The sequence below is a fragment of the Diadema antillarum genome, unplaced genomic scaffold, assembly GCF_040938485.1.
Source record: "Diadema antillarum isolate AM-2024a unplaced genomic scaffold, OU_Dant_1.0 scf00000149, whole genome shotgun sequence".
NCBI classification, from domain to species: domain Eukaryota; kingdom Metazoa; phylum Echinodermata; class Echinoidea; order Diadematoida; family Diadematidae; genus Diadema; species Diadema antillarum.
In genome coordinates this window covers 955,523-969,195 of record NW_027271038.1, presented here as the reverse complement: position 1 = coordinate 969,195, position 13,673 = coordinate 955,523, and the positions used below count along the sequence as shown (strand labels likewise).

The following is a 13,673-nucleotide window of genomic DNA, read 5'->3' as shown; positions in this document are numbered from 1 at the left end:
GGAAATTGGCAGCCAAATATAAAGCGAAAAAGGATCTTATTCTTGTGTCTGTCTGTCGTCCATACGAATCCCAACTAGCGTTAGTTCTGTTGTTCTTTATTAGGTAAGCTTATAGATATGATTCCATGTGTATTTCAAAAGAGTTGCCGACCTACATCGCTATAAATATACGGTGTAGTAGAATTAACACCTGCCATTGACATGACATAAGACGAATGTTGTCTTGTATAGACGTCTAACGGTTAGACGCGCTTGTTAGTCCCATATGATTAAATTTATGTGTGTCATAAAAATACTTGTCTTCATCTGTTCATGCGGACATTGTAAAAACTACCACGACACGTTTGTTTTCGAATGATGACATTGTACAGTGTACTAGTATACTTTTGCACCTCCTCGTGAAATGATCTCCAAACATGCACAAACTCACGTTAGTTATTCAGTAACCTAAAATACTTGCATGAGTCTCCCAAAGTCGAATAAGGAATAGAACTTGGTTAAGTTTGAACACTTGGTATTTACATAGTACAAGTAACGTGTTAAGTGTCGAAAAATCGTTCGAAAATCTTGATCGCTTGAAATTGCTGCTTTGTAGCTGTACAAATACTGTCATACCGAGGTGCGATCATTTGGTCTGAATGTGTCGTTGAAAAGATTATAGTAAAATTTGTTTTCCCCTTTTCCTCGGCTCGGCCAAATTTTGTGTTAGTGAATAGTGCATAGTGCTAGTGGTTGCCCTTGTCAGTAGCTTCAAAGCGGTTGAGCACGTGCACGAGTACGAGTGTGTACTGCCACTTATATCTTTCCCTTTCTTTTCCATCTTTTCTTCTTCTTTCATTATCAGGTAAAAGCTATTCTATGACTAGTCTATTTCCTTTGCTTCTATCAATCATTTGTGTGTGTGTGTGTGTGTGTGTGTGGTTTTCCTCTCGTCTAACTTTCTCAATTTCCTATTTAACCCTACTTTCTGCCTAATTCTATGTTTCCTTCATGAGTTGCTTTTCCTTCCAACTAAGAAAAGGGTTTTTCCTTTCTAAATTCTATCCTCATTCTTTTTCTTATGTTTTTCTAATGAATCCTTTTCTTTATTTCCTTTTCAACCTGTGTAATTCTTTCTTTCCTTCCTATTCATCGTTGCTTTCATTCAGTTTTGATTTATCTATTATTATTCTACCTAGTGCCTTGTTTTCAATCTATATTTTTTTCCTTTGCTTTCCTCTTTTCTTTCCAAACATATTCATCTCTCCCTTGCTTTCCTTAATATCTCTTCTTTCTTTCCTTCCATTATCTTTCAGTGTACTCTCTATTTTGTAAACCTTTTATTCAATTTTTCCAGGTTTATCTTATTGATATCTTTTCTTTCATTTCCTTTTCCCCCTTTTCCTACTAATCCTAGCCTTTCCCTTTATATTCTTTCACCCTGCAATGGAGTTATCACAGAGCGAGTAGCTGCGATCGACATATTCAACATATCGGTATATGTTGTATTCTTTATTTGGTATATATTTGTTTTTGTTTACCATTTTCTTCTTTGTTGAAATGTTTGAATATGTATATGCATGTAAATATATGATATCTTTTCATTTTTGAAGCGCCATGAGCACTGAAAAGTGGACCTGTGCGCTATACAAGTAGCCACTATTATTATTATTATTATTATTATTATTATTATTCCGAGAAGTGTAAAAGTGTCGAAATGGTGAAAATTCCATTTCTACTGGACTTGAATCTCACCCAGATGCAAATATTTGAGGCTGTTGGATATTTACAGTGAGTTTGTGCATGTTTGGAGATCAATTTACAAACGGGTGCGAAAGTACGCAAGTGCCCAAAACGTAGGGACCCAATAGCAATAATTTGATTTGAATACTCGAGTAAAACCACCAGTTTTCGGCCGCCCTCCAGAATCCGGACACTTATTACTAGAATCACAAGCCAGCAAATTCTATTATCACAACACAGGCATGTCACATCATTTCACATACTGGTACTGTCGTTCACAACAGGAAAGTCCTTCTCGTCACCTCCAAAAATCAATCCACAAAATCCCAAAGTTCGCTGTCAAAAATGCAGAATCAGCATAATTTTTTTCAAAGCGTGCACAAATTGACTCCAGTGTTAAGAATAAGAGTGGCTGAAAAAGCCCTGAAAATTCAGAAATATGTTGTTCTGTTGCGTGATTTTTTGCTTATCGCAAGCTCAGAGAGTGTGATGGTGTCTGCAAAAACACAAAAGAAAAACTAAATTAATGTACGTGCTGTTGCAGGTGACTTAATGTAAGCCTACAAGGGTTGAATGAATATGATAGAAAATGGATATGAAATAAGGAAGATATGACACTTTGACATTTCAAAACATTTTGGGGATTTCTTTATCAGTCCTTGGGAGGGAGTCAATGATGTCATGACCTCACAGTTTTTCATGTACAATATGAAATTCAGATTAAAAAGTATATATATATACATATTTTTCTAGCTAATACAGTATTAGATCTAATTGATTCCCAGACCAAAATATATATCATAGTTAATATTACACCTTGATCTTTTTTATGAATTTTGACTGGGTATTTTATATTTAAACAGCTGAAATATGAGATTTTTGTCATTTTTGTGTATGAAATGAATGAAATATGAGAGCATGACATCTAACTTGCTGATTTGAATAATCATAATGACTGGTCAAGAAGTGTTTTCAACAAAAAAAAAAATTGAAATTTCAGTATTTCATGTCTTATTTCTTATCCGATTTTGGTAATTTGTTGCACTGTTCTGCAGGATTTTTTTATTTCTTTTATGAAATTGATAACATTCTAGAGTGGATTTCTTCCTTATGCCTTTGAAAAGAATACATTAGCGATTTTTTTCTCATGAAATGAATAATTAGATAAGTCTGAACCATTGATGGAACACAGGACTTACAGGAAACATTCTTATTCTCTCATTATTTTCATTCTGTACATTCATTTATTCCAAATTGGTGAGTTGACATGTGTTTGAACAAAAAAAAAAAAAAAAGAGAGAAAAATTGAACATCATTCATTCTAATAGGTTACGCCTGTGGAACATCAGCTCATGAATATTCATATCAGTTCTCAGCTTGAATTTTTTCCATACAAGTGTATATGTGTACAATAATGTGTGCTATGTTTTATCTGTACACTCAGACAGTCCATAGAATGCACGTAAATACGTGATCGACCACTGGGCTCTTAGCGCATGCGCTATGTAAGCTATTCGACGATACAAAGTGTACACTATAAGCTCAGACAAAATCTTTCATTGGACTCTAGTAGTAGATTATATTGGAAATCAATTCCTCTCTTAATAGTTGTAAGTGTCTTATCTAACAGTGTGGCTACAAATTTTAGTATAAAACCCTGCATTTTGGTCTCTGGACCCACTGATACTAAGCCATATCAGGAGATACCCCGGTACATCAAAAGCAATAGGGTTGCCCTGCGAATCCGACACGAACATGTAGGGGTCGCCAATGCAGTTAATAGTACATTTGTTTGCATGAAAACATGCATTTGACAGGATGAATATTGCGTTAAATTGGAAATGTTTACTGTTGTGGTATTTTCACTACATGTATTTATATTCATTGAACTACATGTACATTGTACATCATGCTTTGCCTCCTAAACTAATTTTTGCAAGTCTTTAAATGATTATGCCCTAGGAATAAACATCATATATCAAGCTGTGCAAGAAAAAGGTCGTCATGGCTGAATCGAACAGATATTCAAAAAAACTTCAAAAGGAGAGAATACGGACACTTGGGAATGAGGTAAGCATGTAGATATAAACTGTTAATCATATCTCTTGTTTTGCAGTTATTTGCCAGGATTGACAGACATGTTTTGCCCATTGAGGAAAGAGTTTTAAGTTGGTGTTGTATGTGTGCGTGTGTGTTTTAAATAGTATTAGTGAACATATAAAGAGAAAGATAGAGACTTTGCTATAATCAGTATATCCTAATCCAGGTTCTAGATTTTACATCTATTTTCCCTTTGTTGGATATTTTTGATGTGTTGAACATACACTATGCAACATGTGATATGTTTGGATATGATGTGCAAAACATTTTCTCATGTCTTTGGCAAATTGTTTGTTTGTTTTTTTGGTTTTTTTTTTGGTTGTTTTTTCCAGGGGGAGGTTTACAGGTCATTGGCAGAGCTGAATAAGTCTGTGCTGAAAGGACTCGTCAGTCTCAGAGGAGAAGCCCCAATATCAAGGTAGTGAGTTTCCAAGTGCCCATTGGCTTCTTAATAATTGTCTTCAATCAAACCAGTTTTGTATCTTATTTCAGAAAAGTTAGCCTCTATGGTAGATGGAGAAGTGTCACATGATTTTGGCCAAAAAAAAATTGTTTGCTTGTGAGGTATCTTATCATGCAGTATTCTGTAGATGTAGGACAGTGTCTTTCTGTCATGCCATACAGTCAAATACAGAGTTGCCGACATTGAATTGTATCTTTCTTTCTTTTTCAAGTTTTTTGATGTTTGTCAATTGTCCCAAGTGTATTCAGTGAGATTATCATTATTATTATTTTTTTTTTTACATGCACTATATAAGGGTCAAGCAAGAAAAATCACATTGAAATGGATGATGCTTTTCCACTTTGCAATTTGTGGTCCGATTTGTGGGTAGTACATATATTGACTCTTTTTTTTCATTGTAACTTGTAACATGGTAATCAATGAAAGTCCAGGCTGTAAGTTTATGATATTAAAGGCAATTATTTACCATTTGCAAATGAAACAAGAACCCAGGTTTGGTGCTTCAAAAATGTGAGTTAGGGATAGAAACCATGGATGAAAAAATGTTAATCAGTATAATCAATGGTAAGTTTTGTTAAATACTAGTATACAAAATGTGAACAGTAGATATAGTAAAAAAAAAAAAAATCTAGATTAAACTGTCTACAATAATGGTTTATTGAGAAAAAAAATATTTATCCTTATATTTGAGACTTTATTTGCAAAATTTTTATATTGTAGGGTGTTTTGTGATATAACTGTCCTACATATATACATCAAATGTGATAACTCGAACATTTTTTTAAATCACTGCTCCAAATGGTAAATAGTATCTTTAACCCTAAAAAGACTGGGGGGGGGGCCTAAAAGGCCCCCCCCCTCGACATTTCGCGCGATTACTCTGCAACACGCAATGCTCTCGCCGCGATGCTCTATGACTTTTTTCTTTCGAGTTTCGCGCACATTTTGACACCAAATTTGTGACGCCCGGGGGTACGGTTCTGAAGTTACATAACTTTTTGTACATGCACGTGAGGCCGAAAATGGCTCAAATATGTGATTTTGTGTACAAAGTCAATGGAAATTGAGTTTTTTCACATGGTTCATATAAATATGCTTATTTTTACTCTCAATGGCTTAAATTAATTTATTTCAGGAGTATTATGCTTCAAAAAGTGTCTGCCACAAATTTTGTTTAAAAAAACAGCAAAAACAAAAGGTCGAAAAAACAAAGAAATACATAAGAAATTCATAAAACAATAAAATAAATAAGAAATTAATTTTGATACCGAATTTTTTTTCAAGTGCATTTGCCAAGAATGCCACAAAGAATAATTAGACCAAAAATGAGCACTTTTGGAGCTTTATTTACTGATTTAGATCAAAGAGTCTGATTTCACGCATAAATTAGCGTAATTAATCAAAATAAAATAAAAGAAGACTATTTTGGAAAATTTAAATATACATTCTTGTAGATTACATCGCACACTACCATTGTGCAAATTTCCGCGGCGATCGCGCGATCTGCGGCCGAGATCTTAAGGGGGGGCCCTTTAGCCCCCCCCCCCCCCCCCCCCCCAGTCTTTCGAGCTACCAAAATAGCCCAGTCTTTTTAGGGTTAAGGCAAGACACAAGCCAAACAGGTCTCTATATCAAATACAGATAAATACAATGTCACTGTCAATATCTACAATGTACCTCCACAGAAGTAAAGACCTTGCTCTCATGCTTGAAGAGGTCATGTGGCATGCCCAGGAAGCTAGGATCCTACTCAGAGAGATGCAGGCCAGGTAAGAGAGAATTATCTGAATATCTTGCTGAGCACTGTAGGGAGTTTATTTCAGGAAATAGTTGTTTATTGAAAAATTCACTTGTATAATAGTCATCCTATTGCAACTGCAGCATATATACCCCATCCAAAAACAAACAAACAAACAAACAAACAAATGCTAAGTTTATGTACTTGTAGGCTAGAAGAAGTTATACTGAAGAGAGATAATGCAAAAGAACAGAAGTAAAACATTTGAAAGTGGAAATAAAACTCAGCACAGCATAATGCACAGTTCTATGTGGCTTTTGTTATCTTTGTAATAGTGTTTGAATTGCACAGATGAGTGATCATCAGTCCCTTCTTGATTAACCTGTTGAAGACGGACTAATTTTGCTATAACATGCATTTCCCATAGACACCTGCCCGAGTATACTCTGGACTCGTCTTCAACGGGTTAACATTCTTATTGACCAAGGACAAAATGGGCAAAGTTTAAGAGGCAAAGTCACAAATGTAGTGATGTTCCCAGTACTGGAAAATGATTATTTGTATCTCTCCAGACATAAAAGTGCACCAAGTGTCTTTAATGATCGCTCGACTCAAACTCCAAGGCGCTGGAAGAAAGAGGCTGAAAAGTATCAGAAGGAGTGCGGAAAGATGCAGCAGGTAACAGCCCAGAGAAGTGCAAAACTTTGTCCCTCTATAAGAGTTGTACAGTGGACTCCCATTATGACGACGTCCTCGGGACCGGCGGTTTTCTTTTGTTATATTGAAATTTTGTTATAACCGAACAAATAAACAATAAAAAACAAAGAGCCGGAAATGTTGCGGCCTAAATTTTTATTTCGTTGACACCGTAATTTTGTTATAACTTTGTTTGTTATAATGGGAGGGTGCTGTATGTGTATTAATTGGAAGTGCGTGGATGCCAGAAAGTGTATGTGAACTTCAATGAAATTTAGACCTAATGCCCCAGTCACATAGACATCCCGGATCACCCCGGACCACCCCAGAGCTGATCCGGGGAGAGATCCGTGTTGACGCCGGGAGGCCAACACGGCAACTTTTGGAGGTCAAAAACATCCGGCGTCATCCGGGGATTGCTGTGTTGGCAGAGCGATCCGGGGTGGTCCGTGTGGCTGCCGTGTAGATGCCATGTTGATCCGTGTAGCTGCCGTGTTGATCCGTGTAGATGCCGTGTTTGTCCGTGTAGACGCCGCGCTCTTCCAGCCTTATCCGTGTATCTGCCGTGTTGATACCGTGTGTACAGTCATACCAAAATCCCGAATCTACCCGGACGTCCCTGGATTTCCCCGGATCACCGTGTAGATCCTTGAGCATCCGTGTTTGTATGTGACTGGGGCATAATGTATGCAAACTGCTCAATAGGCACTTATTTCTAATATGGTAACCAAAAGAAGAATGTTTGTCTTCAGTAACAATATACAGTTCTAACTTATGCTATTCAGTCTGTCAGTATGTGTTAATTTTTATTTCCTTAACAAATTGAAGTGAGTGTCCAGTTGTGGTATAGGGACCTGTATTGAATATGACTAAATATTGGATTTCTTAAGATCATATTTTGTTTGTTCTCTATCTTCTGAAGATTATGTATCTGATGTGTCTACTGTACATTTGCATCATTGTAGTTTGCAGAAGATGTGTGTTCAGCAGTCCAAACAGGGTCTCAGCAAGGCTTGCCTGTGATAAATGAATCCCATCACAAACATGAAGCATGGTGTGAACAGTCCTACCGCCACATTGTGCCTACAATACACCACTGGGCTGACATGATACTACAGGACCAGCAGAGGGTGAGTTCAAATATGAGCTCAGATGTGATATCTGGTTGAGTAGGTCAATGTACATAAGTGGAGAAGGATAAGTTTTCTTTCTATGTTTAAGACCAACTCAAATAAAGCTGTTTCTTTTTTTTTTCTTATGTTTAGTTTTGAGAGTGTGTACATGCCTACTCAGTTTGTTTGTTTTGATATTTTTGCAATGCAGAATTTTAACACATTACAACATAAATATATTGAATTAAAGTGTTAGTAATAATTTCTATAACATGACAATGAAAATGTAAATGAACCATTTGCCAATCAAAAAAACATGCACAGCACAATTAAGTATTAGCAGAAAAATATTCACAGAAACTTGTAGGACACATCATTTTCTTTTTTGTTAAGTCAGCCTACAAATGAATTCTGCAGGGTAATATCTTTTAACTGTAACATATGATCAGCATGGTTTTAATATCAGAGAGGAGATAGAAACATGTGTGTACTGGTAAGAACAGTTGATGTGATTTGTCAGAAGTGCAGCAATTAAACAAAATGTATGTGACAAAAACAAGGACATTAATACAGCACTTGCCAAAAGAAAATATTTAAAGCACATGATTTTTTTTTTATTTTTATTTTTTTATTTTTTTTTTTTGGGGGGGGGTCCAATATCAGAATGTGTATATATGGTCTTGGAAACATTGTTTATTTCTAACTATGTCTGTCAGTGGTGATACTCTGATCAATCATGTACATGTGGATTGAATAGAAAGCCTTACTTTCTGTCCAATTACTGAACAGTGCTCATGCTTTTGTCAGTGTTGTTTTAATGCATCCAATCTTACCTTGCTTAGAAGATAATGTTTCTGAAAGGGGTCATGTTATGCAAGCATTCTGCTTTAAAGTGTTTGTTTTTTTAAAGTAATCTTTATCAGATTTGCCTCAGGGATTGTAACAAGACTCATGTTGAACACCTGGTTTGTCTTGAATGCATAATATTCAGCAATTAATTGACATTGAATTGATTAATGTGGTTGTGCAGGATATGAGGACGGAGAGGCAGAGGAAGAAGGACATGTTTGAGGCGGAGCAGGTTGTAGCCCACTTCCAGCGGCTGTTTGACGTCCCCACCAAACAGGGATCCTATGCCAAGATGACTGAGGTCTACCACCGATTGGAAGAACTCAACAACATTCTTCACACACTGAAGAGTTTACTGGGCCTAGGTACACCTCAATTTCCCCCTTCAATGATGACCAATGTACAAATTCTAACCCTCTTACTCAACTTTGATAGAATATGTTTGACATCATATACAGTACAGTTGAGTTAATATAAGGAAGATTAATGTTTAGTGATAAGAAGAAGTTACTAAATCAAAGTGTTCAGTATGTTCTATGATTTGACCATTTGTTCAGCACAGAACCAAAGCAATTGCAGTTGCTGGAAAGTTGAAAAATATTATATATAACATTGACATAACACTTGTATTTATCATGTTTACCTGGTACTATGATTTCATTGATGACTTAGATCTGAGCAGTATACATGTGCCTCTAATTTAGTTCATATATATTGGAGTTGAATGATATAGCTACAATGACAGTTTGCCACAGCAACCTCGTATCATCAAAGAGAAGTGAATCTGAATGGAGTACCTAGTAAATCACTATGTCCAGAAATTACCGTAATGGCAACTCCTCTGAAACAGTGGGATTTGTTTTTTCTTTAACATTTCCACACACATACGCCATACTTCTGCTTTTGACTTCTTGAAAAATTGAGATGTCAGGTAAAGAACTAATGTCAAAACACTACCAAATACTGTACTTTTGTTACTGCTTATTTTTTTTAAACACTTCAAACAATTCTTCCTTCACCTTTCTATCATATAACCGTTTTGCCAAGACATGTCTGTGACTGAGGTGGTGTATGACTGGCCTATTTGCATTACTGCCAGTGGAAAGAGAATCAAACAAAAGGAGAACTAAACCATGTCATTTGCACTGTTGCATGATTTTGTGCCGTTTATTTTGTGAGCTTTTCTCTTGCAACATTGCATGCAATGCTGGCAAGGGTTTTGTTACCCTATTATGTCACATCAATTTCTCAAATATTCCCCAAATGATGACAATTTAGTGAGTTGTACAGGATTTGTTAAGTGATACTTCATATGACAATATTCTAAAAGCATTTGGCTTTGTTGTTTGTTTTTATCTGGCCCTAATTATGTATTATACTTAAATACTTTCAAATTTTCATGCATTATAGTTGATGTTTTTGCATGTGATGTGTCCCTCTACTTCTGTAGAAGCTGACGTACCTGCTACCCGTGTGGTAGTGGCTCTGGGTCATCTGTGTGACCTTCACTCTGACACGTCTACCCGGCTGCTGAGCCACTTACTGCAGACAGAGAATCTAGAAAGGTAGCCACTGACTGGTTAACTGGTTTGCTAACGTGCTCAAGTTTTATGCATGCCAAAAGAACAAAGATTATTTGTGACAACTTTAAAACTTGGCGAAGGCTTGCATGACATAAAAAATATATCGGATTCAAATGGAATTCCAAGTATTGAATTGCATTCAAAACAAAGTGGTAATTTGAAGAGCTTGATACTAAGCCCCAGAGGCAAATATATCCATGAATATGAATGCATTAGCAAATTATCCTTTCAGCATCCCAGAATGAAGGGTGATTGGGGATTTCTAATAGCAGTACATTTCCAGACACACCTGTATTTAGGTGGAAAGGAAGAAAACGCACTTGGCTTGGCAGACCAAATAGGCTTTTGGCAATAAATGAAAGTTCATATCAAAAGAAAGATAGGGCATCAAAAAAAAAAAAAAAAAAAAAGAAAGAGTTGAGTCCTCCATTTTGCATGCTGAAGAATTCAAAGATGTTTGGATACAAAAACAATGTATTTAGCTGTCTGTAATATCATTAAATCAATTCAACAAAAGTCAAATGTACAAGCTCATTTTGCACATAAATCTTCATTAGCAGACCTTTGCCTTGATGCATCACACACTTTGTGAGTTTTGTTTTCAGAAATGCAGTAACTAAAACTGCATTTCTAATATAAAAGGAATGTGAGCTATGCATGAAGGACACAAAACATTAACTACAGAACACCCATTTTCCTGTAGCACGCAATTGTGTAAATGGGAACTATTTTCAACAATCACTGTTGGAAAATGAACAGAAAGATGCCTCTACACTAAATGTAATATTCATCTCATTGGGTTGTGATTTAGTCTGTGTTGTGAAATCATTATTGATACAGTGCATCCCTAAAGACTGTGCTCATTTTTGTCAGGTTTCCTTGAAACAAGGATTCTGCTGTTACAACACAAAGCCAGCATGACTTTATCAGTTAATTTATCCTCATCTTTATCAGGCTCATACTGCGTTTGGACCAGTACCACAAGTTCTTCCCTGTCTTCGAAGACATTGCCCCAAAGACCTCATGGAGATTTTAGGTCAGTGAATATCAATGACAGGGCCAGGCTGTCCTGATGACCACCATCAGTTCAGCCATGAAACAATAGCCTGTAAATCATGCTGTGTTTTATTCCACTGCCCAATGGATTCTGCCTCTCATGTTAAAGTCTGCCATGTTGTAAAAGTGGAAATTTTCGCGGTGTTGAAATTTTCGCGCATTTCGTGCAACCAGAATCCAGCGCGAAAATAAAAGCCCGCGAATATTTTTGCTTGCCATATGTTCCTGTGCGTGATGTCTTGATTCCGCGGAATTAAAAACATGCGAAACTGATCTTCTGACCAGGCCATGCGCGAAAAATTAGTCGCGCGAAAATATCCACTTTTACAGTAATTGAGTTAAGGGACAAGCTCTTATATTTAAAACATGTTCCTCAAGTAGTTCAGAATGTGATGTTTGTTGTTATTGTTGTTGTTGATGTTATTTTTTAATGTGATAAACTTGGGCTGTAGGATTATGATAAAATGACTACTATGATAGACAAAAAAAAAAAAGTTTGATGAAATAAAAAGCATGATGTGTGTATGATATTCTTTTTTAATTTTTGGGGGGTTGTTTTTGTTTGTTTGTTTGTTTTCTGAGGGGGAGGTATTATTTATATGATACTGTAACATAGAGTCCCAAAGTGTTGATGTCACAGTGTGATAGCGTCGATCTTAACCAGGTGTGAGCATAGTTAGCAACAATAATGTTCAGAGATGCTGTTGGTATTCGGGCCAGGTGAGGTTTAGAACCGGTTTCCATGGCGATGAAAAGCTATGACTTCACACTTTGGTAAACTCCCTACAGTGACATTACATTACATATAGGTCCAAATCAAAGACAGTTATTAGTCCCTTGAGATTAATAAATCATTTTATTCACATCTTGACACTGTCATAATATTTGCATATGCACACACTAATATTGCATTGCTTCTGCTTATTGGTATCTACAGCTTCTCTGCAGAGCACATTATGCTGTACCTCATTTTCTCAGTCAGCAGTTCATCCCTCGTGTGAAGAGCTAGCTTTTAGGACAGTCTGCAAAAAACAACATCTGGATAATATTTCTGTAACCTATATAAAGTGGTACATGTTATCTGCCAAGTTTATTTTATTCTAATTACAAACATACTCAACCTTTCTTCATCTTTTCTCTTTTCCAAAAGGGGTCGACTCTCTGGGGAAGGTTGTACCAGCCGTGAGGGCACTCAAGCTGCTGCATCCATGGTAACAATACTGGGGAGGCCATCACAAAAGCCAGTTGGACTAGTAGTAACTTCAGTTAGGTCTTTGAAAAGTTGTAAATTTGAGTGAGAAATGAGCACATGAGAATTCGTAGACATGCTGTCAGTTGAAGGATTGACCATCTAAATGAGCGATCTTGTGTATAAAAGTCTCTGTGATGGAACTACAAAGAGTACATGAACAAATCAGGGGTCAAATGATTGCCCTTTCTCACTAGACAGTTTTGATAAATCATAATACACAATAAAGAGATTAAGTCTCAAACAACATTTATGCATTGGGTCTCGTCATCAATGAGTTAAGGTACATGTTCCTAGAGGTCTCCCGTCTACCATAGTGGCCAGTTTCATTTCGCTTGGGTGGTCAATGTACACAGGTTCGACTCTACAACTGAACTGTATGTGGAATTTTCCATGTTCAACTTGTTCATAAGTGTTACCGCAAGTTTAGGGATGCTTTCTCCATCTTGAAAATATTGAGGAGAATTATGTGACTGAACATCAGTGTCTTCCGAAAGCATGTCAGATTGCGGATATGCCAAACTGAAGATGTAGAAAGATGTCATCCACATTGTGATCGCAGAAAAAAACAGTCCCCTGAAGTGGCAAGTGTTTCTCTGTCTGCAGTAAGCTGATACGATTCGGCATCAAGTACCTGGTCCTTGTGCAGTTTGAGATGTACAGGACTCTGTGAGCTGCACTGACAGCAGATCAGTCGACATTTTGGGTGCTTCTAGAGCTGTGAGAGAGCCGTTGGTGCAGACTGGAAAACTATTGATGACGTATAGGCTTATAAAGTAATAGGAGGCTGAGACAATGAGACTGCTGGATTGTGTGCTGAAATAAAGTTGTAGAGGACAGCAGTGAAATATTGGAGATTTATGCCAGGCAAGAAATATGAGCTTTCCGCTAGGGAAGATAAATCCGTGCTGAAAACCTCTTAGCTGTAATTCTTCCCGTATTCTCTTCTTCCATAGAAAACAAAGCTGGTCGTTTTACAACAGGTGAACCCTGTACAAAGAAAGTCATAATCCCCAGATTTTTTCCCATTGTACTGTATAACAAAATGTCCTGAAAGAGACACCCATAAGTTGCTGCATAGATGCATACAGATATCTGCCAACTG

The 13,673-nt window shown here is 36.7% G+C and overlaps 1 pseudogene; it reads left to right on the top strand.

Annotated features, from left to right (window-relative positions):
• Positions 1 to 4: 4 nt before the first annotated feature.
• Positions 5 to 12,534, top strand: LOC139721752 (uncharacterized; annotated as a pseudogene).
• Positions 12,535 to 13,673: the final 1,139 nt, after the last annotated feature.